Consider the following 6,029-nt stretch of genomic DNA (forward strand, 5'->3'; position numbering starts at 1 on the left):
AATAAAAAATTTGGAATTTTTTATGTTCCAACAAAGCCACACATGACACGATTTGCTGCTGCCGCTGCCGTGCCGTTGCCGTTGCCGTTTCCATTGTCGCTGTAACGTTTCACAGATGCAACCGTAAAGCATCAAAAACAATTTCGAATCCAAAATAAAAGTAAAAAACGTGTACGAAACGCAAGGAGACCAAAGGCTGCCGAAAAAAGGTAGCTAAAGGCTGATTTTTTGCCGTGGTACTGCTACGCGGCCGTCGTTGAAGCGTTTTTTCGTGGATTTTGTATGCCACACAAAATTATTACTTTTGCTCCTTTTTTAGCGAAAAAGTAAATAATATATAAATCGAATAAAATAAAATCAAAACTGCGATTTTTGTGTATTGTGGATTGCGGATTGCACACAAAAGAGAACAACGATTACTAAAATACTTTAAACTTATTGTCTATCCGCCAGTTCAACATGGATTTTTTGTCCCTTTGCCCACGAGCGGCTCAAGCGACTCCAAAAAGATTAACATGTAAAGAGGGCCTTTTGTTTCTATTTTTGTTGTTGTATTTGTTTCGTGGTAGAATTTCCTATAACATTGCACAAATAATTGTTAAAAGCTTAAACAACATCAGCAAAATTAAAATTGATGCGTTTTTTATATTGTCGGAAATAGTTAAAATAATTCGAATAGAAGAACAGAACCGAAATTCTCGGTACCGACGTTAAACAGAGTCTTGCAGAAGTTTGTATTTGGTTTAATAAAATAACTTCTCTGATAACAATTCATCACAACGACTTCTTCTGTGCGCATACTACTTTACCGTACATACGAGTATGAAGTTAAAATTCATGGCTTCTCATCAGTATTCATTAGTAACAGTCTATACCTACATCTAATGACAGGAGCCAGTAGTGCAATATAGTAGTGTAATCTTACTAAATCTACTACTATTTTGTAACTGTTCTATTTGTGGTACGTGGAAATAGAGAAAACCTTCAAGTAAACACTCACATTCTGTTTTCCATATTTTTTAGGTTTTATTACTTGCATGCTTTTCAACTTACTCGAGTTCAGTTTTGCATTTTTGGACTTTATTTCGACATCTCAAGGTAATTCCAGCAGAAAACGAAAAAGATGAGCGAAAATACATGAACATAAACACTTTCTGGCGACATTAAAAGAAATAAGTACTAAAGCCTCATCGCTCCAAAAACAAAATGTAAAACAAATGCAATGAAACACTAAGGAAACATATTAAAACTGCAGGAGGCTATTAAAATTTCACACTCTCAGAAGCACAAAATTCCGAGAAGTAAGAAATTAATAGCCAACTTCTTCCAATTGCAAAAGGGCACAAAATTGCATACTTCTCAACACGCATAACGTCATGAATGCAGAATCTAAATTTAGTAATTTTATTAAGGCCAGGCATGCTTGCCAACACATATGCCGACACACTCTCACATCCAACATTCCACACAACGTGTTGCACCTTTGCATATGTGCCAGCCGCTCCAGAAGACTGAAGAATGTTAAGTGTTCTGCGCTGCGTTTTTAAGTCCACAACACTAAATTTTCGAATTACGAGATCTAACATAATTCTCATAATTCTGCTGTATTTTACAGTTACTGTGTCGGAGTTTGAACGATACGAGTACATTATTCAAATAGGAATCTTGTTGTTGGTCGAGGCTTCAATTACCTACTACACTACCTTTTTGTGGCGTAAAGGTGCTCACATGAAGCACTTAAGTGCTGTAACTAAATTTAGAATATTACAAGAGACAAAAGGCAAAAGTATAATTAGTATTTCAAGTAGTAATAGTGTTGAACAGTGGGGGATGCTATTTAATCATTCTTATTGTGTTCAATTTGGTTTTCAGTTTTCATGGGAAAGATATTATTTCAGAGCATGTGCTCGTCATATGTGCCTTTTCAGATATTTTCTTACCTAGGTAGGTTTCAAGTGGTGAGAAAAGAGTAAGTAGCAATAGCATATAAGAAATTAATTAAAGTACTTAAAGTATTAAACGAAGTCGAAAAGGTAGAAAGAAAAACATTAAATAGACGAAGAAATCTTTACTCTTTGAATGAAACGGAATGATTTAATAAAGGAAGTATTAATACATAATATAATGTGAATATATATATATATATATTTAAATTTATTGTTATGGAATATCTTCATTTAGATATTAATTATCCTTATTAATTAAATGCAATTGTAGTATTTCTGATGTAAAAGAGTAAAGAGAATACAAAACATTTTTAAAATGAATTATTTATATTTTTATTACATTAAGTTTACCCTGAATCTCTTTTGATTCTGAACGTCGGATGAATGTAAATATTATATTTGGTAAAACATAGAGGTTATATGCCCTAGTTTTGTTTTCAGTTAAATAATAGTGCCACTGTTAAGCTTTAAAAATTTTTAGTAAATATGAATAATTTGTCCTTATAAAAATTAAAATTAAAAAATTAATTAAGAAAAGATATTCATTTTGCTATTTTATTTTTCCTGTTATGAAATTACCACTATTAAACTCAATCAGGGAGACCTCTCTGAGCTGATCATTTGGAATACCTACTTAGACGATTTTAAGAATAAGTATATATATATATATATATATATATAGATATATATATATATATACATATATATGTTATATATTTACTGTTAATATACTTGTAGTTAAATAGAGTTGTGGTGTATAGAGTTCCAATTGACGCGAGAATAAAGAAGATAAAGTGTACACAAATTAGAAAATACATTTCATTTAGAAAATATTTAATTCTATTAATCTTAAATTTATAATGGTTCTAGTAAAGTAAGGAACTGCCACTCGCAAATGGATTTGGGTTAATTGTGCAATGCTCTGAGGACCGTAAATTTTGTTAATGGTACATTCAAAGGTTTCGCGTCTTTACAAATCTTTCTATTTGAAATTGTCCAGTTTTATGGTGGAGATCTGTCCTAAAATCTTCCTATGAGTCAGTTACACAATTCATCTGAGTTTATTATGTTTTCGCTTGGATTGTTCATAAATTATATTTTCATGTGACAAGGCATTTCACTTTTTATCACTGCTGATGTATTTTTTAATGAACTCCATTGATTCTACGCTTTAGTATAATTAAATTTTTATCATTTTTATATATATTTCCATTTAATTTATGATACCCAACAAGTGTGTCATTCTCTCATTTGTTCAATCAATTTGAATTGAAAGCCTACAAATATGTGAATATGTGAATGAGCAAGTCTGAGCCCGTAAATATTTTAATTGATTTTCACGTGAACATGTGAAAGTTTTATAGTTTTTTAGTATTTTATTTATATTTTTAATTAAGAATTGTTAAAATTGAATAATTGACGAACTGTTTTGCAGCAAATCAATAAAAAATTTATTGAATTAATGGCATATTGATTAGAATTTAATAAAGTATGAGTAAAGAATAGTCGGAACGGAAGAGTTGGCTTCTCATTAAATACTTTGATTGCGGGGTATTTTGAGGTAGCAGTGCCATTTGAAAGGAATTATGTATATAAATAAAGGAATCCATTGAAAAGTGACACCTTAACGACCACATTTCAAGCAATAAAACACAACATCTTTCTAAAAAATGTGAAACAATCTGTATTTTATTTATATTTTTGACATTTTAATAAATTTTAATAATTTTTTATTTCATTTTTATTTGCGTTTCTTTTGCCAAAAGAGAAAAATAAACAATCAAAACGATAATTATCACAATATTTAATAAAAAAATAATATTTAGATATATTCATATAAAAAAACTATATGCATGAACGTATTATTACCGGATAGTGGAGCAGTAGATAATAGATAGTATATCAATTTGTTTACCTGTATTATAGCATTAGTTTCATTATTTTATTTTTTATAAAATAAACAAATTTAACAAATTTTAATGGCGGGTTGCAACATAAAATTAAATATTTGTAAACTTTAGGAAAGTGGAATTTGCTTCTAATTAATTAAATATAAAATGAAATGCGAAATCCTTTATGATTTATGTGGGCTTTTGCAAGTTTTACTGCTTTTCGTTTCATTTTGATAATAAAATTTTTAATTTATGCCTGCCGCCGTTCTAAGGTGACAATTTATAAATTTTCTAAAGCATAAAATTTTTTACGATCGATTTAATGTATATTTGAAACGTCTTCATCCGTCGGACTGGGCTTTCGAGTGGCAGCAATTAACCTTTCCAATTATAGCCTAAACATATAGTGAATATATGAAAATATGAGATACACGCCAAAACGTATTTTTGAAAGTTTTTAGTTTTTTTTTATAAATTTCTAATTTATGCAAAACTGCCAGAACTGTCACAATAACAGGTGTGCTCGTGTGATGCGGAGGCAGGTGTATGACCACCAGAGACTTGACATCTCCGGCGCTAGCAGCAGCACCACCTTCACGCGCCGATACTTAAATTTGGACCTGTTGGTTTTTCAGTTTTTAAATTAATGCCAATTTTTCAGTTCTTTTCGCTGTCAATCTATGCGACAGCATTTTAGTACCTCGACGACAGACGCACACATTGACAGCCAGTCATAGTTGTCAAATTGCTTTGACATTTCGCTATTCTGTTACAAATTTCTGTGCTTTCGTATGCTAAGCACAAAATTTTTTAATTACTTAAGTGCTTTTTGCTGTAAGCAAACGCCTTAACGCGTTTCTTTATCACTAGAAATCTAAAATTCTGTAAATGCCATAAATCATTTTAATCAAAATTACTCTCAAGACGTCATCAAACGTCATCGAATCCGCCTATCCATCGTATTGTGAGTGGAATTTTGGCCACCAATTCTTGAAGAAATTCAAAACTTATAAAAACCGTTTAATTAATTGCCTTGTACGCCACCACACTTCTACCGAAACTTGATTGATGTTACCCGTATTTGAGACTGCAAGTGTATACTTCACTAAATCCAATTATTTACCCAATAGTCTGTTGTTAGAAGTCTACCAATTCACTGAAGAAAGTAATTGAATCGTGCAACGAACTTTTATTAATTCATATTTCATGATATGAAAGTACATACTATCTATATGTGGGGCATGTACAAAACTATATTAAAAGTGCAGAAGTGCAGATACATTCACTACTTGTGTTGCTTCTACACAGTCAGTCACATGTGCACTTTTAAATTCCAATTCGTTTCGTTGCTTTGTATGAAACGGCACTGCCAAAGCGAAACAGCAGTTCAATTGGAAACGTAGCACAACTACAAGCGCAGCACTGCCTTAATCACGAATGCCTAAATGTGCCATATTGCAGCACTTTACATAAGTCGCAACAACCTGGCAAGTTACTTGTATTTACATACAGCATAACTGAACACACACAACCACATACTTCAACAGAGATAAGTGCACTGAAACCAGTAAAATATTATTTCACTGAAAGGTATTTTGATCAATAATAAAAACGGCAACAACAATATATGTACATATATATGTATGTATGCATGTATGTGATAATATTTAAAAATATGTGGGGACTTTGACTCGGCTGCGAGTGATGCACTCAATCATCGTGCCCGCATGTACGCCAAATTGTTGCTGTCATTATTGCTTGTTATTGGCTTTATCGTCTGTCTGTTTGCCTGCTCGTATCTGTATATTTGTCGAAAGCGATTAATTGACGTAAATTAAGGTAACGATCAAATGACTCAAAATGCAATAATACAAACAATCCATAGCGCACGTCAGAGGAGAAATAAAGTGAAATGATCACCCCCAGAGAAGTTTATTGTAATGAATATTCAACAAAAGATACAAAGCTGTTAATTTACATTCACTGAGATTTGCAGAAACGGGCAATTCTCAGTTCTTATATTTCTCAAGCTGCTTACATATATATAAAAAAAATTTTAAGAATTTAAAAAAAATTCCAAATCCTTTGTAAATATTATTAATACCAAGACTATCTGTGAATAATATATTGTTTTTTTCTTCTACGTTTCTTAATGTGATTTTTATTAAAAGTGATATTTACAGTATCTCAA

This window comes from Teleopsis dalmanni, chromosome 2 (assembly GCF_002237135.1).
Source record: "Teleopsis dalmanni isolate 2A chromosome 2, ASM223713v2, whole genome shotgun sequence".
In the NCBI taxonomy this organism is placed as follows: domain Eukaryota; kingdom Metazoa; phylum Arthropoda; class Insecta; order Diptera; family Diopsidae; genus Teleopsis; species Teleopsis dalmanni.